The sequence below is a fragment of the Cibotium barometz genome, chromosome 4 (genome assembly GCF_041138505.1).
Source record: "Cibotium barometz isolate CiBa-2024 chromosome 4, ASM4113850v1, whole genome shotgun sequence".
NCBI classification, from domain to species: Eukaryota; Viridiplantae; Streptophyta; class Polypodiopsida; order Cyatheales; family Cibotiaceae; genus Cibotium; species Cibotium barometz.
Genome location: NC_141049.1, coordinates 9,747,699 through 9,759,802, shown reverse-complemented (window position 1 = coordinate 9,759,802; position 12,104 = coordinate 9,747,699).

The following is a 12,104-nucleotide window of genomic DNA, read 5'->3' as shown; positions in this document are numbered from 1 at the left end:
CATGAAAAGTATGTACCATAGTATTGATGCTTGTTTTGTGAGTATTGGTCTCTTATACTTATTTTTGTGAGTATTAGTCTCTTATGATGCAATTCTACAACTGCAAATTCATGTCTTTTGTGAGCAAGGAAAGCATATTATCATTGTTCTCTATGTAGATAACCTCTATGTCGCATCTTTGTAGGAGATCACTAGATAAAGATCTCACAACAACATAGCAAATGATGTAGAGTTGGAGATGACAGATCTTCGATTTAATAGATCTTGGCTTTTTGTATTGTTTTTTGGGGATTGAGGTCTAGTACAAGCCAAATAACATTTTCATCTCTCAGTGGAAATATACATGTGAGATACTCAAGGCATTTGGCATGACAATGAATGTAAGGCAATTGGTACTCCCAACTAGATTTAGGATTCATCACTCACCCTCTTATGTGCATTAGACATTTCCACATCTCATGTTTGTTTTAAGCTTTAGGCTTATCTCACAATGTGTAGCCCCAAATCTCCAAGTAGCTTGCATAACCAAGCTACCTCACATGCTGCCATTGCACACAACACCCCTGTATTCTGCCTTTGTACTTGACAAGGTAACTGTGGCTGCTTCTTGCTACTCTAAGTAGCAGCACCACTCCCAAAGGAAAACATAAATCCGTTAGTAGATCTTTTGTCCAAGATACTATCAGCCCAAGCTGCATTAGTGTATCCATACAGCTGCAACTCTATACCAGTCTCATAGAAGAGACCATAATCCACTATGGACCTCACGTAGTGTAGTGTGCGCCTCACAGCATCCAAATGTAGTTTTTGAGAATCCTGCATAATTGGCTCTCCAACCCAGCTGTGTAGTTCAAATATGGCCCTAGTGATCATCATGTAGATAAAGCTACCCACTATCTTCCTATGCATAGTGGGATTCTCTAGCATCTCACTTGTATTTGCACTCAACTTGTCATTCTAATCCAGTGGTATAGAAATGGGCTTATAGCTAGCCATACAATATTTGGACATATCCAAAGCATAATGTCAATTGTGATAGCCATATGCCCTCAGGCATCCGTCTCAATGCCAAGAAAGTATCTTAGCTCACCCAAATCCTTCATATCAAACTTCTTCTTAAGGAGACCCTTCACATGCTCAACTTCTTGCTCATTGTCACCCCCAACAATTAAGTCATCCACATAAATGGTAATGATGACAATCTCCTTATCACTCTTTTGTATATAGAGTGAATGATTTGCATCTACCATATGAAAGCCAATGGTGACAAGATACTCTACGATGTTGTCATGCCAAGCTCTCAGCACTTATTTTAGACCCATAAAAGGCTTTATGCAGTCTCTACACGTATAATTTGGGTGACTTAAAACCTCATAAGCACATGGCTGGTCCAAATACACTTCTTCTTATTGGAACTCACAATGCAAGAATGCATTCTTTACATCCATCTGATGTAAGACCAAACCTTTTAATGTAGCCATTGTAATTACAGCTCTCATGGTTGTTGCCATTTGGATAACAAGACTGAATGTCTCCTCAAAATCAAATGTTATAGGTTTGAGCATAACCTTTAGCAACCAATCTAGCTTTGTACCTACTAATGCTTCCATCTGAGTTGTGCTTCACTTTGTACATCTAATGAGATTTTTACCCTCAAGTAAAGGCACCAATTCCCATGTCTAATTTGTATCCAATGCAAACATTTCTTCATCCATGGCTATAGTCCAATTTGCATGCCTAAGAGCATCCTCAAAACATGTGGGTTAAACATGCTACATTTTGTGCAACCACCTGTTTTTGTGCATCATCCCTAATTGAGTCTTTGACATTAGCATACCAGCCCAGTTGCTCATCTTATCAAATACATCCTTGCTCACTCTCATCTCAGGTGTGATAGGGTTGTAATATCTATACCCTTTTGCTCATGGGATTAACTAATGAAAACACATTTTTCACTCTTCGAATCTAGCTTACTACGTAGCTCATCAAGAATATGTACATATGCAATGCATCTAAAAACTTTCAGGTTTGACAAATCTGGTTTTTTGCCATTATACTCCTCCTCTAGAGTTATACCATGCACTGCTGCTACTATGGGGGTCCTATTCATAATGTAAATTGTAGTCATTGACTCCTTCAGCCCAATAATGAGGCATGCTCTTCTTAGCCAGTAATGCACGAGCAACTTCTGAAATATGCCTATTCTTCCTCTTAGCAACACCATTTTGTGCTGAGTGTACCTACATGTAAATTGTCTCTGAATTCCAAGCTTTTTAAGATATGCATTGAACTCATTGGAGAAATATTATCCCCCTCTATTTGACCTCGAGCACTTAATCTACAAATCTGTTTGTTTTTCAGCCAACATTCTAAAGTTTTGAAAGTGAGTAAACACTTCACTTTTCTCTTTCATGAAGTACACCCACACCTAATAGCGACATCCTCCCATTGATGCCGTCTTTGTCGCCCCCCATACATGTGAGTGCACCATATCAAGTGCCCTCTTGCTTACACTTCTATCATGTAGAAATACATTCTTTGTTTGCTTCCCAAATTGACATCTTCACAAACCTTATGCATTTTATCTAGAAAATTTGGCAAACCTGTAACAATTTCAAAATTCTGCATGGACTTCAATCGCTGCTCATTTACATGACCAATAAGTTTGTGCCAGATATCTATATTGGCCACAACACCTGCACCTTGTGCAAACATAACAACTTTGACCTCAGGCATGTTCACATCCAAAGTAAACACTTTGCCCACTCTCTTACCCTTTGCAACCAAACAACATTTATTCTTGAAGTCCTCTACATAGTAGCCACCATTAGGGTTGAAGTATACCTACAAACCCTGCTTAATCATTTGCCCAATAGAAACTAGGTTCTTTATAATGTTGGGCGCACATGAAGTACATCAGATAGATACTTCATCTTACCATCTTGCATAGCCAATGGCATATTCCTAATATGAGCAACAGGATGAGCTGTGTCATCCCTCGTCTCTACATAACCTCATTTTTCCAAGTTTTTCACTTCTCTAAACCTCTCACCACTATGACAGGTCATGTGGTTAGAGGCTCTCGAGTCCACATACCATACATCATCAGCATTTATGGATACATCTGTAGTCACTATATTTACCATGTGATGCATAATACATAAATGCTCATATCTATCTTCAAACTTCTTGCTTGAAGATGCATAATTAATTTGTTGCAATTTCTCATTCTTCATGTCACTCTACTTTTTTGCAACATCCTGTAGAAATATGACCTTATTTTCCATAATAATAGCAATTTCTGGAACCTATTCTTGATTGTTGTTTGTTGCTCCAATTGCCACGACCTCTTTGGATCCCCTTGCCTTGAGACTAGCCTCTTTGGATCCCCTTGCCTTGATACTAGCCTCTTCCACCTGTGTGTGTTTGATACAAAGCATTGGAATATTGTTGTCCATAATTTTAGTTTTTATGTCAACTACCACCTTGGCCTTGACCACTATCTCTATCTCTGCCTCTACTTGAATTTGAGTAGAAGGCCCGCTCTGATGTGTTATGGCTTTGTGAAGAAGAGTCATCACCAAATCATAGACTTTTCTTCTATGGTCAGCATAGACACTTAGTCCTGAAAGTTGGGAACATTCTCCATAAAACTGCAATGGAGGCCTTGAATGGCTTACTCTTTACCAAGCTCATTTAAACAGACACTCACTAAATCATCATCTTCCACTGATACATTAATAGACCCAAGTGATTCAACAATGTCCTTGATCTTTAAAGCATGCTCATTGATAGGCATGCTTTTCTTCTTCACATTACGCAGCTCTTGTTTAAGCTGTAGTTTCCTTGCCTTCGTGTTGGTCTCTAGAACATTAGCACCACGTTTTGCCATGCAACTACTGGAGTGTTGGCATCCTGTATGTGTCATATCATTAAGTTTGTGACAATGATTGAAAGCCAATACATGAATTTCCTTGCACCCTAGTTCCAATCCTTGAATGCCATTACATCTGCTAGAGTGGCATTCTCTTCAAGCAACTCTGGAGGCTCCTTATTGTCTCTTTTGAAATAGTCCTAGAATCCTTTACCCATCAGTAATCTAGTCATTATGAACTTCTAAGCATGGAAGATGTTCTTATCCAGCTTCTCAAATGACAATTTGATTGAGTCTGTTGTTAGACGTTTTTACCTACAATAACTAGAACCTGCAAATAGACAATTTCAGTATATGTAATAAGTAACACAATAGTATCTTCTGTGCTGCTACAATGGTACTTCTGCATAACCTGTATGTCACTAGATGTGACCAAAGTACATGTACATACACCCAAGATCAATAATATATTTGTAAATATTGTCTGCACTCCGAAAATGCACTGCGGCACTGCAATAACCAGGTTTCGAGCAGAGACACTTAACCAAAACTTCTCAAAATTGCTCGAAAACACCTTGCAGTAGTGGTCGAATGGAGGCTGAAACTTAATTCCAGCCAAAAAACTACAATACAAAGTACTATGCACCACACATGCACCTCCACACTTGAAGCTTCTAAATTGAAGATGTGTAGCTCCTAGAGCTACTTAGGGGTTGTCATACCTAAATAAGAAGGGGAAGAGATGATGATGCTCTTACCCATGTACCGCTTCCTTTTCTTCTTAGCTTCCTTTTCTTACTACTCAGCTCCTTACCAACACATGAAAAGATTTAGGGGAGGGAAGAGATCTCGAGCTCTTGCAAGCACACACACACACACACTCACACAATAATGGATAACATACACATAAAGATAGAAGGCTAAAGTCTTCTTATTCTCTCTACTAAAAAGAGGTCTAGAAAAGATAAGTGAAAACAAACATCAGTACTAGAGTACTATGTGCAAGCTATCCATAATGTGAACATGTGAAGTAGGTGAGCTAGCAAGATAAGTATGTCATAACTCGATGGGTGGACTATGTAGTTATATTCTAGCTATAGAGTCACTGAGATGAAGATCCGTGCGTTAGCCTACCAAATGCGCCAATGATGTAAATGTGGAATGATCACCCAAGCATATCGTGAGTGTCAACTTTTGTTGGGATAGCGTGGCAGTGAGGAGAATAAGCGCAAGTGCTAAAAAACCAAAAAGAAGCAAGGGAAGCAAGAGTGAGGGAAGTGTGAAAGATCTACAATGGAGAGATAAGCTGTGTGTCTAGTGGGTCAGCTGATGAGTTAGAAAGGTTGTTATGATCCTTCGGGATTCAAGGAAAGCTATTTTGAGTTGAGTCTGACGGTCACAAGCCAGACAAGTCTGACGGGTTTGGGGACAAATTGGTAGTTCTGGATCAGCTTGTGAGATCATTGTGATCAGCTGGATGTCTTTGGAGTTGTATCTTTGTGTGGTTTGAGTGTTTAGAGGGTTTAGAGGTGTTAGATATCTCAAAGCTAAGAAAGTCTTCTCTAGTTGAGTTAGTCATTAGCAATCAGTGGTCAAATCAGTCCATAGTAAGTCATCTATAAGTAGCAAAGAGTCTTTGAAGACATATCTTCATGAAATTAGGGTAGCCTAAGGGCTAGGAGGATTATGCAGACACAAAGGAGAAAGTTCATGATCCAAGTAGGGCTTCTGCATTGATTGGTTATGTCTCCAAAAGCAGAATCGATAATAGTAAATATCATTTGGATTAATGTAGACAGATATGAGATGAGTAGCATGATGCTATAAAAGTCTTGCATAGGAGCATGTGGTTACACAAAATACAAGTCAGCAATCACAATCATTAAATGGACCAAGAGAGTCCTTTAGCAATGGGTCTGTCGATAGACCATGGAGTGGCAAGCAACATCGAAAAATCAATCCTGCAAGTTCAACAAGTGTATCACATAAAGACAAAGACAAGATGGATGAGTCTCTTAATATGCCTGACATTTCAGGAAGGCATCGTATGTTGATGGAGATTCTAGTGACTTAGAGTAGAGCCTCGATGATGAGGAGTTTGGTATTCCAGCTATTTGGACACCTGGTGCAAGGAAGGCTAAAGTAGCCACAAAGGACACCAAGGAAAAATCCAGGACCATGCAAATTGAATAGGGCCAAAAAGCCTATTCAGGGATTGATGTATAATGGTTATGTGGCTCACCATTATGTGTACATGGCAAAGGTTGTGCAGGCGGTTGAACCCACACATTTTAAGGATGTTGTTGGGGCATGTACATTGGGAGAAAGCCATGGATGAAGAAATGGCTACATTGGATGCAAATAAGACATGGGAATTGGTGGCTTTGCTTGAGGGTAAGAAGGCTAATAGATGTAACTGGGTCTCCAAAGTGAATCGCAACTCAGATGGAAGCATTAACAGGTGCATGACAAGATCGCTTACCGAAGGTTATGCTCAGACCTACAACATTGATTATGAGGAGACATTTAGCCTTGTTGCCAAGATGGCAACCATCACACAGAGATGTTATTGCAGTGGGTGGCTGCATTAAAAGGTTGGGTTTTACCTTCAGATGGATGTAAATAGTACATTTTTGTATGATTATTTGCAAGAAGAAGTATATATGGAACAACCACTTGGTTATGAGGATTTGAGTCACCCAGATTATGCGTGTAGGATACATAAAGCCTTGTATGGCTTAAAGCAAGCACCAAGAGCATGGCATGATAAGATTGCACAGTATCTTATGACCATTTACCTTCATATGATCATTCACTCTATGTGTGAAAGAGTGATAAAGGGATTGCAGTCATCACCATCTATGTGGATGACTTAATTATTGAGGGTGATAATGAAGAGGAAGTTGGGAATGCAAAGGGTCTCCTCAAGAAGAAGTTTGACATGAAGGATTTGGGTGAGCTTAGATACTTTCTTGACATTGAGGTCATTAGGACACCTGAGGGCATATGGCTATCACAAAGACAATATGCATTAGACATATTGTTTTAATATAGTATGGCTGGTTGTAAGACCATTTCTATATCATTAGATTAGAATGGCAAGCTGTGCAAACACATGTGAGATTTTAGAGAATACCACTATGTATAGGAAGATAGTGGGCAGCTTGATCTACATGACGATCACCCTAGGCCAAACATTAACTACAGAGTTGGGTTGGAGAGTTAGTTTATGCAGGTTCCTTGGAAGCCACATTTGGATAGTGTGAGGCACACACTATGCTACGTGAGGTCCACAGTGGATTATGGCCTCTTATATGAGGCCAGAATATAGCTGGAGGTGTATGGATACACTGATGCAGATTGGGTTGGTAGCATCTTGGACAGAAGATCTACTAGCGATTTTATGTTTTCCTTTGGGAGTAGTGCTGCTACATGGAGCAGCAAGAAGCAGCCGCCCCGATAGTTGCCTTGTCGAGTACAGAGGCATAGTATAGGGGTGCTGTGATGGCATCATGTGAGATAGTTTGGTTATGTAAGCTACTTGGAGATTTGGTCCTGTATGTGGGCAGGAAGGTTGTCATTTATTTTATGATGATAACCTTAGTGTAGCATATAGTTGGCCAAGAACCGAGTGTTTCATACATGGACCAAACACATAGAGGTCCATTATCACTTCATCAAAGAGAAGGTCTTGATAGGAGATGTTGATCTCGTGTACGTTAGCACAAAGGAGAAGATAGCTGACATTTTCACCAAGGCCTTGGGAGTAGAGAAGCTTTGCAGATTTCGCACTATGCTTGGAGTCTTTGAGATAGAGTTAAGCGTGAGGGGAAGTGTTGAGATGTCAACCTCAACATGAGCTAACAGTCATGATGCACTTGGTGACCGTTCCACATTTTTACCACTAGTGTATTTGGTAGCTGTGACACGATGGATATTTGCTAGTGATTCTACAGCTGGAGCTGGACTACGCCTTCCTAGTCCAATCGAGTTATAGGGCATACTTATCTTACTAGCTCACCTATTTGGTGTGTTCACATTATGGACCGCTTGTAGATAGTACTCTAGTACTTATGTTTGGTTTTCACTTATCTTTCGTAGCCTTCTTTTGAGAGTACAAAGAAGAAGAAGAAGATTCCAGCCTTCCATTTTTGTGTGTGTATTATCCATTATTATGTGAGTGTGTGTGTGTGCGCTTGTTGCAAGAGATCAAGCTCTCTCTCCTCCCCCAATCTTTTCATTATCTAATGTGGAGAGAATCTTGACTTTGGCTTCGGGTTTGCAGGTCATTTCCCTTATGTAATAGAAAGAAAATTCTCCTCTCATCACCACTGTTGTGTTTCTTGGTCTTAAGGTAATTTCCTCAGTAGAGATCGTGACTGCTTGGCCTTAAGTCCTATGCTATAGGTCTATATTAGATGTGAAGACTCCCCCCCTACCCATACCTTTCCATCCTTCTCACTTCCTCTCAATTGTTCTTGGGATATATGTGTTATCGTCCTCGTTTACATACGTCATTTGCAGAATGATAACACCTCTTGATTAGAGGTGCATCTGGAAACTTATGATTCCCCTCTACATCCCTCTATGCCATGGTGATGTTACAGAGGTTACGCCATCCTTGTACTAGCCTATATCTCCTTGATTTACTCAAACTCGCCCCAAATCAGGACGAACCCAAATCAGGACGAACCTATCTATTACATTTGGAGGAGTTGACTCAAACTCTCTTGAAAGAACCTGTCCATTACATTTGGAGGGGTTGACTCGAACTCTCTCATAAGAACTTCCCTTTTACATTTGGAGGTGGTGGGTCACAACATACGAGCACTTGAACTCTCGAGGACTCTATGAGATCCTTATGCTCCTGTTGGCATACTAATTGATCGAATACTTGAGGAGTCTTACATTGAGTATACATATTTCCCTCTGGGTCTACATAGAGTTTGTATCCATCACATGAAGCGGCAATAACTTTTGGGTTATCCAGGATCTCTAGATCGCAACCTGGCATTGCCAAAAGTGACCATTGCCAAGAGAACCATGTTAATGGTGGTCAATGTAGATTAAAATATTTGTAGTTTCATGATAACATAGCACTGTAGCACATAGGTTTTACTAGCCGTTCGAGTGTGAACTTGTTCCCTAGCATTTCACTATTGGCTCCTCTCCCTCCAGTTTTGGGAGAGTTGTTTGAGCTCTTTCAGGCCTTCTTGATTATTCACCCACGAATACTTGATGCTCACTAGGCTCCATTGTCCCATGTGGAAGCTCTTTAGGATTTCTACCCCACAATAGTGATCTCATCTTGTCCATTGTGAAGGACTCTTGGTCTGCTTTTGAACTAGTGTCTGTCAATTCCACTCGTGATCTGGTACTTCTTCTTAATGACGGTGCGTGAGATGAAGTCTCGTATTCAAAGGTTGGGTTAGAATATGACTGGGCAATTATTCAACTTAATTTGCAAATGCATAGGCACTTGATCTAGCACCAAAATCACTTGACATAAGTTCTTATGAGGATTTTATGATTTTTTAAGTTTTTAATGGGTTTTTAAAATCTATTTTATAATGTTTTTGTATTTTTCAAGGTTTTTTATAAGAAAATAATAAACTATTAGGAAAAAAGAAAGAACATACAAGATGTATACAAACAATGCAAGTATGACTTTTTCTTGTTTTTCCACTCTTTGAGAATCAAGTCAAATCGATGACCTAAATGTTGAATGATCCAAACTAGCTGCACTGTCAAAATCCAACGATCTGAATTCTAGAACAATCTTAGAGTGGGATCGGTAATCCGAAGTCTTGAGCTGGGATCGGCAATCAAAATCTAATGTAGTTGGGTCAATGATCTAGATTTGGGATCGATAATATGACTATACAATAATGATGGTGGCACTAGTTTCTATGTACTTTCTAGGTAGAACAAGGGTCTTTACTTAACTTTTTACCCTCTTATAAGAGAATATTTGATTAATACCTTGACAACCCCCTTTCATAAAGCTCAAGTGCATGGCAATGAAGATCATTCACCATAGATAGTCCCTCATTAACCACTTTTAGGCTTTGGTCCGATGATCTAGTATCCAACGATCCGAATCCTAGTCGACAATTCAAAAATTCTAGAGAGCAAAAAACATAGTTTTTGATTTATTATTAAAGGTTTTTCTTAATGTTTTTTTTTTGGGTTTTTTGACATGATAGGGGTGCTTAGCAACACTCTGATATGTTATCATTTTGCAGTCCATTTTACTAAAAATAATAACTACTAAGGTTAATACCTTGATTAATCTAATCTTGATCAAAAAATATAACAAATAATAATGCACACTATATACATACATACATACATATATATGCATACATACGTACATACATACATATATATATATACATATATATATACATACATACGTATACATATATATATATGCATACATATACATACATACATACATACATACATACATACATACATACATACATATATATATATATATATATATATATATATATATATATATATATATATAGAGAGAGAGAGAGAGAGAGAGAGAGAGAGAGAGAGAGAGAGAGAGAGATGGCAGGAAGATACATAGTGAGAGACAAGGATGGCATTGAACAAAAGAGAAATAAAGAAATAAAGAAAGTTATATTAATGTCCACTAGACACCTCAAAGGCATATGGGACCGGGAACAAATAATACATCATTGTTAGTACATTCCACTTCGAGTCAAAAAGATAAACTGAGAAACTGAAAAATCCTAGTATTCCTAGGATGAAACTAGTTTGATTACAAGAGAGCCATGTAAGCAATATTTCATAGAGTGGCAACTCATTTATTGGGTTTCTTGAAGTCTTGAATGATGGCTTTTCCTCTGCGATACACTACCCACTTCCCATTATTCCTTGCCTCTACAACCTTTGCTAGTTCTTCTTTCCTATTCTTGAGTTGTTGGGGAGTGAGTTCATCTGCAATCCATATCTTTGTACCTTTAAGTGATTTTGACTGCTGCATCACCTTAATCTTCTCATCTATTGTCTGGTATTCTAAAACGACATGTTTTCCTTTGACTGTTATTGACATTGGGTCATCGATGTTCACAAAGGGGATGGCCCGAACTACTTTTCTTCTCATCACCTCTGTCTCCAAGACATAGATGTCAATTTCTAGAGAGAGAGAGTGGTTGGGGGAAAAAAGCTCCCTCGAAGAAGCTTGCTTCGTGATCATTCCCGTTTTTGGGTGCCTCTAAACAAATATAATCACAATAATATTATACAACTTAATATAGAGAGGAATATGTAATTTATAACAAGGCACAAGGGCCTTCCTCCAAGTTAGCTTGCAATTCATTGTAAATGTCCTTAACATTGGTGTCATGTATTATCATTGAATATATCTTAGCATCAATAGTTACTTGAGATAATGGTGATGGCTATAAGGGAATTTTTATATTGATCTTTACAATAAGAGAGTGGTCATTTCTACATGGGATTTATAATTTTGATATTTAAATGAAAATATATTGATCTTAGCTAGTCCTATTGGTATATTGTATACCACCTTAGCTTGGCACATACCAGCACATAGCACTAATAAAAACTTGAGTTTTGAAATGTAAAGAATTGTTTGATAATTTTCATTAGTGTGATTACATTTCCATGACCTAATTATTTACGTATTAGTGGATGTTACTATTCTTATTTATACCACCTAATGTCCTTACTTTTGTAACAATTTAAGATTGCCACCATTTAGGTGTAAAATATTTTCCAAGAAAAGCAAATGTAGCCCTCAAACAACTCGACTTGGGTGTGTGTAAGTAGAAGAAAATTTGTGGAACCATCATACTCCTTTAGCATGATTTGAAGATAACTATTTAAACTCCTAAAAGCAAATTCTGTAAGCTTTCATATGGTATAATATGTTAGCATGGCCAAAATTGATATATATTCATACATATCATGAAATTTTCTTGCTAGATTTTCTACCTTCTTTAGTGCACACATGAAGTCATGTAACAATCTCTCTCTCTCTCTCTCTCTCTCTCTCTCTCTCTCTCTCTCTCTCTCTCTCTCTCTCGCATACCATAGCACCAAGGGGAACTAGCATCTATGAGTCTTGCACAAGTACGAAGAGGAAGTCCCCCCCCTCTCTCTCTATATAAAACTTGCACATCACAAAGGGGAAGCACGCGCGCGCGTCGTCCCCATGTGCACTTTGTAG